This window comes from Pholcus phalangioides, unplaced genomic scaffold (assembly GCF_987345545.1).
Source record: "Pholcus phalangioides strain wild (caught in Gottingen) unplaced genomic scaffold, Ppha-v1.0 ptg000042l_1, whole genome shotgun sequence".
NCBI classification, from domain to species: Eukaryota; Metazoa; Arthropoda; class Arachnida; order Araneae; family Pholcidae; genus Pholcus; species Pholcus phalangioides.
The window spans coordinates 26,496,984-26,511,531 of record NW_028301628.1 but is presented as its reverse complement, the minus strand read 5'-3'; the positions used below and the strand labels follow the sequence as shown (position 1 = coordinate 26,511,531).

The 14,548-nt window shown below is 37.4% G+C and overlaps 1 long non-coding RNA gene across 1 annotated transcript; it reads left to right on the top strand.

Annotated features, from left to right (window-relative positions):
- The first annotated feature begins 10,833 nt into the window (after positions 1-10,833).
- LOC149064707 (uncharacterized) lies at positions 10,834-14,411 on the top strand. Its single transcript, XR_016195727.1, has 2 exons — positions 10,834-10,916; positions 14,192-14,411. It is a non-coding gene; the product is annotated as an uncharacterized LOC149064707 (long non-coding RNA).
- Positions 14,412-14,548: the final 137 nt, after the last annotated feature.

The following is a 14,548-nucleotide window of genomic DNA, read 5'->3' as shown; positions in this document are numbered from 1 at the left end:
TTACACTTTAATCACTATGAGATGAGAAAAAAACTCACAGTTTAAAAAAATTGATTGCAGATGGCAGCACTACGCATAACAAGAATAACACAGAAACAAACTTCACGGAAGGTTCACAATACGTACACACAGATGCCAACATGTACCAATTCGTTAGAAGTTCCGCAGAGGAATATGGACGAGGTGCATGTCTGGTTAAGTAGTCCAATGCCTGAGCATGTGAAGCATGTGGAAAAACAAAAATTTCTGATTCGCCTCTGCTTTTCTAACACGGGTTTTGGCCGCTGTGGTGGTCGAGTGGGACTCGTATCGCGAGGTCCCGGCTTTCTGATGATAATTAATACTGAGAGTTAGAAAATTTTAAAAACAGCAATACTTTTGAAGTTCTCAATGCTCAAAATATCCAAGTTTAACAGATTATGTCCTCTGAAATTCACTAATAAACTTAAAAGTATCTCATAATTCTAAATACCGCAGTACAGATTTCAGTGTCCAGCTCTCTTTAATGAATTTTTTTCCGTAATTTAATCGTTTTTCTATGTTCAGTTGCTATTTTATCGAAATGGTCTGTGGGCACGCGGAAAAAAGCTCTGAGGGTCACATCTGGCCCGCGGGATATGGGATGCAGGCCTCCGTCCTAAATAATTTCATGAAACTCTTTGAGAAATTGAGACTTTATACCGGGTAAACTGAAAAACAATTTGAATCAGCCTGTATAACTGAGCTCTATAGGCTTTTTAGCGGACGGGGACACACATCTAAAAATCATATCTCTATGGTCACTCTCTTCTTTTTATATGGCTCTGGTTTTGGGGGTAAGCTTGTGTCCTCAAAACAGATTTTCTTTCCTGCATTTGAAAGTAATACTGTTTATCCACGAATAAGGAAAAAAAAATGATTTGAGAACTTCAAATTTTAATACAAATTTAAAGTAATCTCCCGTTTAGAATATACATGCAAAGTTTCTAGAAGATTGCTCAAAAATTGTATCTCTGTATTAGTAGAATTTATAAATATAAATACACAAATACAAACACAAAGGCCCGAACAGACAAAATGCCCAACGAGGTGACGGCGTCTTAATCCAAGCATGGATAGCTTCTCGATTCATCCCACAATGTTTATCGTACTTTCCTTTTTAAACGTGTCAATTGTGTTGATTGTGTCAATCGCGACCCCCGGAAGTAAGCTATTCCATTTATTAACAATCCTATTGGAGGGAAAAACTTCCCGCGACACCACAACCTGCAATTGTCCCTTACTATACGATACTGGTGTTCCCTCGTCGAAGCAGTTGATTGACGGTGTGTTAATAACTTATGGTCCATATTATCCATTCCGTTGAAAATTTCAAACACCTTGATCACACCTGCGCTCTTCCAATGTTAACATATTCGAGAAATCGAGTCTTGCTTCGTAGCTCAAGCTAAGCTTTGTGGGCCGCCAACAAGGACACTCGTAGCTCTTCTCTGCACCCTGTCGACCAAGTCCATGTCCCTCTGTAGGTATAGTCTCCAAAACCTGACGGCGTACTCCAATCCAGGACGAACTAAGTCTCGGAAAAATGGAAGAATCACTTTAGGAGAACGCGAACAGACCTTTTTAAGAATGAAACCGAGCATTCTATTCTATTTTTTGACCCCCGCTGAACAATGCTCAGAACACCTAAGGGTCGTATTCACCGACATGGTTTAAACTGTAGTCACAATTTTTGGATAAGAGATCAACATATGGTTAAACACCTGAATTTAACCAATCCGTCTCGATCTCTTATAAAAAAATTGTGTGACTATAGTTTAAACCATGTCGGTGAATACCGTCCTAAGCCGCTCATCAATTAGAATCCCCAAATCGGTGATCCTATAGATACATCCAGAATAATAACACCATCCAACCTGTGAGTGAAACGTGGGTTGTTCGAACCAAAAATGACCAGAGTGATAGTCAGTGTTACTGTATATATCGTATAAATATGGGGAAAATATCCAAGAATCTCATGCCATACTTTACACGTTTTCGTGACATTAGTTGACGTGTGAAGCAATTATTTTTCTCGCAAAAAAACTTGACAAACAACAACTGGAAAATAAGAAAGCATGAAAATATTTCGTTGGTTGTAAGTTCCCGCTTTTTTCGTTCATGCCGATGCACTCGACGATGGTAAACAGGATAATTTATTTTGGAGCAGGTGCGATACATTTTTAACATACGTACGAGTGGTAAATCGCTGTGGTTCATAGTAATGAAGTCACGACCGATTCTTACACGATAATGAGCGTTTCAGTGTCCTATTCAAAACAATCCACCGACTTACGATAGAGTGATAGAGTGAAGTCACTTGAATGTCTTGGAAAACTTTATGCTTAAATACTTAACACACATCAATGAATTTTTTATGCGTATAAAAGACATGTACGAGTCTCATACATATAGAAAACATGCGCACAGCACAAGTTTCCATCATAGGCGGCTACAGAGGGAGGGGGACAACCCCCTGTTCACCAAAACATTAATTTGTATTATAGGCATGAGGGTGGCCCATTCACTATAGATGCCCTCGCTCGAAGAGACTGAGCCGCTTATGATTTTTCATGCGTATAAAAAGATGTGTACAGCACAAAGTTTTCATGTGTATAAAAAAATGAATACAGCACAAGTTTTCGTGTGCTTAAAAAGATGTGTAGAATTCAACAGATATGTGCAAGTTTTCATGTGCGTAATGAGATATGCACAGTTCAACAGATGGGTACAAGATCTAATGCGTGTAACTTTTACCGTATTTAAGATCCTAATTTTACACACCGTATTTTTTTTTTTTTGAATGAAATAGAAGCACAAGTGATTACACAAATATTTTTCTCTTAAAATACATTTTTGTAAGTTTCGATTTACAGACAGACAGACAGACATGACCGCTGACCGCCCAGAGAGACCATCTTGGGATGGTTTGCGCTCTTTCCGAAAGGGATGGATGGTCTCGGAGAGGCTTCGATTTACAGCAGTCCTTTAATTAATAGAAGGCGAAAGATAGGTACTTATATACGATAGAAACTTATACGGTGAAAGATAGGTACTTATGGGTACTATTACGATTAATAACTCGCAGTCGAGAGAGGCCACAGCAATATTCTACTACAAAACTGGGCTGGAAGAGATCTCGGCAACGGGATAAGTCTGGCGTTCATTCAGCAGCTGTTTATTTTCCCGCCCTTATAAACAATTATCAAAATTTGTCGTAAAAACTGCGTTTTTTTTAAATTTAAAATTAGCGATATCCCGTTATTGGGATCACAATTTCTCGTATATTTCCTTGTTGAGATATGATAATTCTAAATACGAAGTTCTAGTTTTGTATTTGAACCTATGATCAACATCAATTACAACAATTGAATAATTTTTCATATTGTTAGAATTGAATTTCCAAGTTTGTCCGCGTGCCGCCGGTCCGCGGCGTGTGCGGAAAATTCATCGCCAATAATTCACCACGCAATTCACCGACACGACAATTCACCACCACGAAAATTCATCGACAACTCATAGATAAAGTGATATAGTGGGTGAATGGATGAGCAGGTGAGTGATCACACAAGTGAGTAAGCAAATGTGTGAGTGAGCGAGTAAATGACTAGACAGATGACCAATGGGCATATGAGCGAGTGAGTGAGCAGATGAATGAATGAGAAAATGAGCGAGTTACTCACTCATACGGTCACTCACACGGTCATTCATATTGTCACTCACCTACTCAATGAGTGAGTTACTCACTCGATCACTACTTACCCTTGATCACCCACACTGTCACTCATTCAACCGCTCATACACTCGGTAATTAATACGATCACCCACTCGGCCACTTTCTTGGTCATTCATACGGTCACTCATGCGGTTATACTTTCACCTACTTACTCGGTCATTCACTCACTCACTAGCTTTTTCGTAGCTCATTCATCAGCTCATATTCAATCCATCTCTCGCTCAAATATACACTCATTTGCTTAATCAATCGATCATTCACTCATTAGTGATGAGCATTGAATTGATATTTTCAGTGGATTCTACCAGCGGTGAATTTTTTCATCGGCGAATTGTTGTCGATGAATTTTCGGCGGTGAATTTTTCGTAAATCGGTTTGCGTACGGACAGGTAAAGAAACGATGATGTATTTCTGTGTGGTAATTAGCTAGAAGTCCCGTTTTTGTCACAAGGAATTATGGCCAGCAAAGTGCATTTAAAATAGCGAATCGCACAGATCTTTTCCTAAAACCTTTACCTTCAACCAAAAGCCATGAAGGAAAGAGATCGAATGAATTAATGTATATATATGCCAGGGGGGGGCATGGAAATCGAACACATGCCGAGACGAATTGTTTCTGGACCCCCTTATAACAAAACCTTCCGAACCCGTAATTTTTCCATTATCTGATCATTATCTCTAATTAACACCCGATAAGGGTGTGCCCTATTGATTGATTGTCCTGTCAGCGAAAAATATTAGCTCTTTTCACCCAGAAAATTATTCTTTTCCTTAAAATATGTTGATGGGTTTTTAGAGAGGTTTGCGGACGAAAACAACGCACAAAAGAAAGACGTGGGAGGAAATCGACAAGAACTCAATAGTACGGTATGCATATACGCACTTACGTATTTCTTTGTGTTAGGTGTGGTTCCATTTGATTAAATAGTTGTAATAGTGCCAAAATCTCTCTCTCTCTTGCGACCATTTTATTCGACACGACTTCTACGTAATTTGTGCCAACTACTCAGATCAGAAACTTGAATTAATCTTTTGAGTGCATTTTTTATTACAGGTTTCAATATATACGAGGGCCATTCTGAAAGTGTTCAGCAGAACTCTATTACAGTAATTCCCAAAGATTTTGAAGCGTGACCCCCCCCCCTCCGCCCACCCTTGGACAAAAAATTCATCGGCTACCCCCTACATAGGGTGACCATATGTCCCGTTTTTCCAGGGCTTTCATTATTTCTACTGTTAATAAAATCACTTTAATTTCCGTAATTTATAATGAATACAATCAAATTGTTTTTCGATATATTTAGTTGGCGGAACTGTTTTATTATGAGATTTCAAACTACCCAAATGATTTTTAGCTTTGAACAATGAAGACGGTGTCAGCAATAGAGCCGCAAGTTAGGACGGAATGCGTACTTTGCGCATCGTAATGGTCCGCAGAATGGATAACTTGGCAACAAAACTCAGAGTCACCATTGGCATACGCAGGTCCAATGCAAATATATTTTCGATTTACTTTTGAAGAAAAAAAACAATTTTCAGTTGATTTGTTATATTATTTTGAATATTCTCAATATTTGGATAATGGTGGCGCAGCTTTCCTTGCTTTATTATACAAAATTATTTTCCAATCACAGTAGTACCTTCTATTATAGCAAGAGTACCCGGTGTACTCCTCACAATATTTTTGAACCCTCTGTCCTTCTTCCCGATATTTTTAAGCCCTCCCATATCTTTCAATACCCACATCATTCATCAAAAGAGCTTCATAAACGACACACTAGCGTTGATAAATATTAACGCTTAATATATATAAGTTTTCCCTATACATCCCCATATTACTTACATTTTGTTTTTAATTTTCAAAAATATATAAAAATACTATGAAATCGGACGATTCTTTCTAAATCCCCCAGTAAAAATATTGGCTTGTTCATGTTGAATTTGGTACATGCATATTACATATATGCATGGCTCTGACGTTTCGATTTTTGAATTAAATGTGGGGGTACTTGGAACCTGCTCCCCCAAAAAGCTGAGGATTCTCCTCCCACAGCTCCGACGCTACTGCAAAAACTGTTATGGGCATTTTGTACTCAGCTGGTGATCATATGACCAGTAATTCACGTGACATTTTCGTATTTTCATGTATTTTTTGCTGTTCCGACTTCTTTTTTGTAAAAATGTCCGGTTTTGTAATATATTATGGTAATTATGCAAAAATGGAAATGTTCGTCTCGCACATTTGAATCAAATTTTTTTCTGTGAAATACATTTCAACTCACTGCGATTTGCAATAGACATTTATTTTCAGTCCATTGGAAATGTTTTCCAGCTATTTCAGCCATAATTCCATCTTTTGGCTACTTTTATTTTTGGCGGGAATTGGTGATTTTCCGTATTTTTCAACCGTATTTATTATTTCTACTTATCGTATGCGAGATGAAATATGGTCAGCTTATTCTTCACTTATATCCGGGAACGAAATCAAATCTGTATTCATTCTACACGACGTTTCATACGGACTATCCACAGGAGGTTCTAGGAAAAAAAAGCTTTTTTATTTATTTGCAATATTTCTCTTTAATAATGAGGTACCCCCTTAAGGGACCCTTCATTCGAGTAGTAATAATTCTTGATAGTGTTTAAGGTCTCGCCCATTATTTGCTCGCCTAAGACATTCCGAAATTATGGTGGATGCCCATGTTTAATTCAACTCGTCTCGACACACAAATTTGGGTGGAGTCGGAAGTATTGGGGTTGCCATTAAAGTGAAATTATGATGGACACACATTTTTCCACCAAACATGTCGTCACAATAACAATCTGTTTCAGTATAAACAAGGGAAAAAAAATGGAATCACGTGCGTGTTCGAAATATTATGCTGTTCCGTGAATTAGAATATCCAATTACTTGGGGGGGGGGGGGGGAGGTGATCTTATGTCCCGTATTTTTCAAAAATTTCGGCCGTCTCGACAGTCTTTCAAAATGAAAATTTCCTGTTAGATTAGAGATTACTTTTCGGCCGCGTCGTTTTTTTTTTAAGTTAGTCTTCAACGTTTCCTCAGTGCTAGTGATAACATCAGTAGAACAACAAAAACCAAGTTGAATTAAAATTTTCGGTGGTGTATCTGTTACTGCCAAAGTCCGAAATTGGCCAGTACGCGTACTAGCCAATTTCGTTGCATAGTGACCCGGTCAATGTCCGAAATTCGAGCTTTGGCTGGCCAGTTCGCGTGTTGCTGTCGTGGTCGAGTGCGCGAGGATCCGAAACCAACCATGATCCACGTTCTGTCCCCCCCCCCCCATAGGAGATTAACTGATCAACCAGAGGGTTTGGGCCATGGCGGAAGATTGATGTGACGCACGGAGCACTAATCACCAAAAGATCACTAGTGAGCAAAAAGCCACAAAATTGAGGTTAAATTGGGCCATCGCGAAGACCCGGGTTTGAATCCCACCCCCGTCACAGTGGTGGCCGACTGAAGTCGATTTTCTGAGGTTCCCAACTTCGAGCAACAAATGCTGGCTGATCTCCCCGTTAAATTGACTCGCCACAGAGAGGAACAGGCCGATACAATTATTCAATATATATATATATATATATATGATTTGGCTAGGGATATTGTTACTTAAGCCGATCATATTTCCACAAGGAAAAATACGGGAAATTGCTGAATATCGCCAAAAATTCCACTAAAGGTAAGAAAAGCTGCCGACGATTGCTGAAACCACCTAACTATCTCCAGTGGTTGGGGGGGGGGGGGGTGTGGGACTGAAGCACTTACTAAACAGCCTACGCATGTGCGTGTCCGTGTTGTGAACCTGACAAAAAGTTTGTTTCTGTGCAATGCTTGTCAAATTGAAATAAATCAATGGTTAAATGATATTTAAACTAGAGCATAGTTTTTGACCATGTTTAAAGGTATAGGACTTCGTAAATTTAGAAATTAATTGAAGAAGAAATTATCCATTTTTACGATGTATTCGGTTATGGCGAAACGAATAAATAAAATCACAAGACACACAAAGTAAAAGTTTTCGCAAACAAATTCAAAGTGGTTTTACGTGATTGCATTACGCTTATTTCCTCTTCAAACTCTGCCCAAGATACAGAAAAATAGTCCCTTTTTTTCCATTTCCTCGTAAAATTAGTTTCATTGTAAAAGGAATAGTAAAATATTGAATAGAACAGGAAAAGGTGTAAATCAAATTGCACGTGGGCGTCTTTTCTTTGAACGTCTATGTTTATATCCACTTAAGTCAGATCTCTTCAGACTTTACGATGCCTTCTGTTAAGTAAATCGACGTCCCACGTTCTAATTCCGATCTCTACGTTTTATTTATCTACAAACGGACGGTGTCCGGCTCTACTACCAACTACGCAAAGATTGGGACGTCTTTGGGAAGCCCGAATACTTTTGGGGGCCCTTTTAACATCTGCAAAAGTTTCTTTCAGCAGTAAAGAGCGGGAAGTAAAACAAAAAAAAAAACAATTTATAAATATAAATATTTTCGATGATTTGTGGAGACACGGGGCCCAAATATTTGTGAGGGCATCGAAGATTCCAATGTTTTGTCTTATAACCGAGGTGTCGTTACAAACGAGGGTGACGTTTTCAAGACCTTTTTCACGAAAAATATAATCAGGGGCATTCAAATACTTTGCATAAAGTTTTTATTTCTTTAGGATTGGGGTGACCAATTTGATCGAGAAAAATACGGTAAATTGGGGTAATATCAATACGGGATTCTTGCCAAACATGTGTTGCTGAATGTCAACGAAATTACCGAACAATATTTATGAATAACCTTTCGTGAGATAAAAAAAAAAATGATACAGCAAGTCTGCTAAAACGTATTTCACGGATGAAAATAATTAAATTCGCAAATATCTTAAATAAATATCTATAGTAATATTCATTATAATACAATTAATAAATCATGCAAAATACCTTGATTCCTGGTTCTAGTAAAAATTGGAAGCAAACTCCGTAGAAAAAAACGGGATATTTTTTAATAATAGACGGGAAGGGCAAAACACGGGAATGGTTTGTATGTCAATGAGCAGGTCGGTGTGTCAAAGAAGCAATAAATCTTTTTTATCAACGTTAGGTGCAAATAGTACAACAGACGAACATTCCCTGCATGTGAACAGCTCTAGTCTGAAGAATTTTTTGGGGAAATCGTCATTGAAACGGGAACAAAAGTGACGAAAAATTCAACGGTATATCCGTGGTGTTTGCTTTTTATCGACGCTATAAGCAAGGTTCATAAACATTATTTGCTAGTGGAATCGGTCCAGGCCACCAATTATCGAAGTTAAAGTCGACATGTCAATTCAACCGAGATCATCATAACCGTTATAACCGAATTTGACTGTATATGAAAAGTCATAATCAATGAAATTTCTCATGGGTATTTGAGACAACGGGGATCAAATATTTTTGGGGCCCTTTTAACCTTTAACAAATATTCTGGTAGTGAGAAACGGATTCAAAAAATGTGAAAAATCATAATAAAAAATGAAATTATTCAATGATTTGGAGAGCCGTGGCCCCGATATTTTTTGGGCCTCTTTTAAATGAAAATTGTTATTAAAGTGAAATACGAAAAATTCATTGTGTATGAAAATATTCATAGTTAATGGAGACACGGGACCGAAAAATACTTTTGTAGCTCTCTCAAATGTTCTTTTGGTGGTTCTGCTAGATTCTGAAAGTAATCACATTTTCGACAATTTCTCTCTCTCTTTCTCTCACGCACGCACGCACAGTGCAGCACTCCTTAACCGCTTGTCATGGCTCCATTCCCATCTTGATGTACTTAGTGTCCCTTATGCAAGATTGAAAGTGTAGCAAGATGTATGTTCCTTGACTTTTTTGTACACAGCGTGATTAAGAAAAAATCCCTCGATCGATTTCAAAATGATCCTACGCTTGAAATCGACCAGTAACAAAAAATTGTTCACGAAACCTACACACATTTTCCCCCATATATTCACCTATTCTGTGTTCTATCGAATTATCATTCTGCGTTTTTAATTTTTAAGAAATACACAGTTTTGAAATCGGATGATTCTCTCTCCAAGTCACCCTGTAAAAGTATTAACTTGATATCGTCCGCCGCTGCCTGAAGCACGAATATAAAAATTTTCCTTTTTTTTTTATGAGCTGTTTGGATACCTTGCTTCGCTATCTATAAATTGTGCCTGAAACGCGAATGTGCATCCCTATTGAAACACACGTTACAAAACATTTTAGGAAAATAACTTCCACAGAGTAACATGGGTAGAGTAAACATTCAAACATTTCCCACGTTCTTCTTTTTGCAAGCACATTGCACATTCGTGATTTTGGTATGACGTAGCCGATATATTGATTATTGTACAAGTAGAATTTGATAAAATTACATTGAAGATGCATGGTAATTAGCTCAGCTGAATAAAAGTATTCTTTGGTTTTGACATATTTTGCAATAAAAAGGAATTTCTCATTTGGAAAGTTTTTATTGGGGAATCTCTGGTGACCCCCAGTTCATTGACGCGACCCCTCAGGAACCTACGGTTTGGAGGAATATAGGAGGAGTGTATGTGGTTTAGTAGCCGCCAGCGAAATAACTTCATTTTTGTGAGTATTTGGTCGCATTGAGCATATTTTTCATGTTTAAAATGTCTTGGAAAATGTCCACACCGATTGTAGAGTGTAACTGTACATTCATTATTTTAGCATGTAAAGATAACCACACGTTTTTCAACCTTGAAATAAAAATGGTTCATTTGCAAGAATTTATGAGCTCGTTATATAGAAGAGTTTCCCCTATATCGGATAAAATGGAGCAAAAAGACCTGAAATATTCCAAAAAATCATGGCTGATTCTATGTCACTTACCATAAATTTTCAGTAGGAAAATGAAGGGTTGTGATTGCGCAGCTGCGAGGAAAAGACTCTAATGAATCTCTGAAAACGAATGCTTATTATTCGGAGACTCATCATTCATTTCAAACAGGACATTTTAGGTGAAAAAGCTACAGGGATATTCAGTATATAAGCTCATAGTCGAGTGTCTATACAGCAGATCTTTGGATCAACAAGATGGCTTCAATTATGAAGTTCTTGGCTACTTCCATGGTGCTTTTCTTGATTTTTGTCCATATTACTGAAGGTGAGAATGTGATTTTAGTTTCTTTTCCACATTTTATGTAATGGCTGTGAATTCTACACATGCCTGGTTTAACTAAGTTTTACCACTTTTTAGTAAACTGAGAAAAAAATATATACGCAATGGAACTTCGGTTAACGAGCAATTCGCATACCGAGCAAAAATTGGGCTTTTTTTTATTTATTTTCACGGTATCACAACGGAGCTGATGGGTTTTTGCTTTTGCCCACACACGTCTTATGGAATTTAGGGTAATATTATCCCCTACGGTCTCGGTAAGCGTGCCTCAGTTGGAAATTTAACACACGTGCGAGTGTGAATATTTACGATACGAGACTAGGATGCAGCATGGCAGCGATGCGTATGCGCACCTGAAGTGTTCTTTTTAATTCCGCTTGGAAAAAAAACTGTGGATTGATTGCATTATTGAACTAGCATTGGGGCTAGCTCATGAACGAGTGCTACTACTTATTGAAGAGATTTTGTATTTGGGGAAGACCATGGACTGAAGGTGAATGAGGATGTCATTCAGAAACTAGTAGTGAAAAATGTCTAGAAGTTGACGGTAGATGAAGTGATGGATCTCTTTTGCAAGCACCAGCAGGAGTTTATGGACGGTATCTCATCTGAGGAAGAGAGAGACGTCCCTGACATAAAATGAGATTAGAGAGATGTGTAGAATGTGGGAATCTTGCAAAACTCTGTAGAAAAGAAACCACCCAAATAAGGCTGTAGCAATGTGCAAGCAATGAATCTCTCCAACGAATACTGCAATTTACCATTTCCCAGAAATCCTGAAAAAGCGGCAAAAGCAAGTGTTATTGGATAAGGTTCTTTCTGAAAGTCACGCAAAAAGAATAAGTTTGCAAGCAACAGTGAGTCTGTAAATCGTCCTAAACGGTAGTCCTCCTCTCTCTCTTGTCGTTTAGAGTAATTTATTTGTAAACATTATCGTATTAATTTATACAAAAATTGCCACGTTTTCAAGACAAATAAATTCAATTGGTCGACGCGTTTCGGCTCTTCAATGGAGAGCCGTCATCAGGACCTCGTGGTCAGAATTCAAAACGAATCGACCAATTGAATTTATTTGTCTTGAAAACGTGGCAATTTTTGTATAAATTAAAACCAGGCAAAGTTTCTCATTTTTGTGATAATTATCGTATTATATGTTTATTTATGAAGTTATGTATATTATGTAAATATTTTACTGCATTAATTGTATAATTATTATTGCGTTTAATTATTGGTCGGATGTTTTTCTTATTAGACATTTTTTCGTGAATGAATAATCGTGAAACGAATTATATCCGAGTTTCTAGTATTTCCAACGGGGAAGTTCGATTCGAATAACGAGCGCGTTGTTGGAACGAATTAAGCTCGTTAACCGAAGTTCCACTGTATATAGGAAGTTCGGTTTATTATTATACTTACTGGAATTTCTAAATTGGCTACTCAGTTTTCAAATACAGATAGCGGAGTCTGTAGCTGAGCTGCATGACAAAATTCTCGAATAACTCCGACTATGGGTCGAAGGAATTACAAATGTTTCACGATATTTTTGTGAATTTTTAAGGCGGAATTATTGTTTTAAGTGATCTTGCTGTGGCCCCCTGCATAGAGGAGACTGAATATTGACCCGGCCAGTCCGCAAAGTGGTCGGTGATCTCTGGCCAAAGTCCGATAGCAAACGACATGATTCGGAATCATCGTTAAGTTGGCGTATTTTTTCGTGACAATTATGTCCACGTTAGTTATGCCAACCCATGAAACAACAGTCACTATGCGGTAATAAGTTTTTATCTCCAAAATTTGCCAGAAAAAACTATATGTTTATATAATTATTTTTATAATAATTTTTTTAAAATTATTTTTATATATATTTTTTATTTTATATACATAGTTTTTCTCGCAAATTTCACTTCGTCACGCGGAGCTAATCCAATACAGCTGTCATATACAGACATGTATCCCACGTTGGCGATTGAAAAAAGAGATTTGGCTCCTACCGGGCCGTTTTACATCAACACATCGAGCTTTAACCAGGGATCTCCAGCCAGTTCGCGAAATTACCGGCCAAAGTCCAAATCATTTCTGCAGTTCTGACTTTGGCAAAAAACTCTTTGCTGATTCGTGAACTGGCTGGCCCCATCGTGAATCGGCAGCACTTCGTGCTTTGGCAGTAACATATATAAAGAAGGACCATATATATGATCCGTATTACGAGACATTACCGTAATTTTGGCCTTCCAGATATTTAAAAAAATATATTTCTTTTATACAGTTATAGGTTTTATTTTAAAATAATATATTTTTTAATCACTTTACGATCAAGGACGTAATATTGCGTCCAAACGCCAGTGGAATAAATTTAAAGCAGTTCTCTCTGTTTTTTTCCCTCTGTTCTCATCACCGCGAAGCTTTGTTGCAACCTTACGAAAAAAAGTGACGGTGAAAAGAGAGACCTACTTCGTACCTACTCTATTATCTGTAAGTATTACAGATAAGAGAGGTGGGGGAAGATATAATTATCTCTATCTCTCTCTTATATACACTTATATATTATACTGTTTTCCTTTCACATTTGTTTTTTTTTCTTACTTTTCTACTTTTTCTTTCCTTCCTTTTTATAAAAATGAATGCAATAGAGGAGGAATCTTTCAACATGACAAAAAACACGTAAGATGAATATTCACAATTCATAATTAGAATCTTAATCATCGTAATATAATAAATAACTTGGGAAAATAGTTTTAATCCTTGATTTCTCAGTAAAGATGAATAATTCAAGTAGGTGTTACGGAAAACACGGGGAAAAACTGGATATTTTTACAAAAATGTCAGGGTGGACAAAAGTATGAGAAAGTACAACAGTTGGTACAACAACTTTGCTTATCTTGAAAAATGTTTCCAGCGATAATTGGGGATGTACCATATGGATCCAGATTTCCTGCATTGTTATGATGGATGGTAAACATTTTATTACGGATATTTTCTACTTCCCTGTCGTGGGCCGGATGAAATCACTTAGCCGATCGCATTTGACCCGCGGGACGGAGTTTGTGTACCCTTGATCTACAGTAGCAAATAGACAGTTGCCACTATTACAAAACTAAATCATTGTACATGAAGTAAGCAGTTTAAAGACACCTTGAATGTTTTTCATTCATAATTACCTTGAATATAGTTACTCTTTATCTTGATTCTGTACCAAATTTAACGCGTGTGTATTTTGAAACGATGTCATGACTTATTACTGTCGTTGCTTTTTTTTTTAGGGAATGAAGAGATGGTGATGAGAAGGGCCATCAATAAACGTTCGACGGATTCGTCTGAAGAGGAAGAAGGTGAACCCATCGGTCACTTTTCTTCATCTCCAGGACAACCTGGGAAATTCACTCCCGCAAAATAGCTCCAGAAGGAAATGCCGTTGCGGTCCTACTCTTCACGGAAGCAGATCGAAATTATTTTTTAAAGCAATAATTGTAAACAAATATTGTTATTAAACATATATTGTTTGTAATTTGTGTTAATTGCATTTTTAATTGGGTTGCTGTATTTTTGAAACATATGACAACCATATTTTTATGGGCATCTTTTTATCAGCCACCTCGTTGGGCATTTTGCCTGTTGTG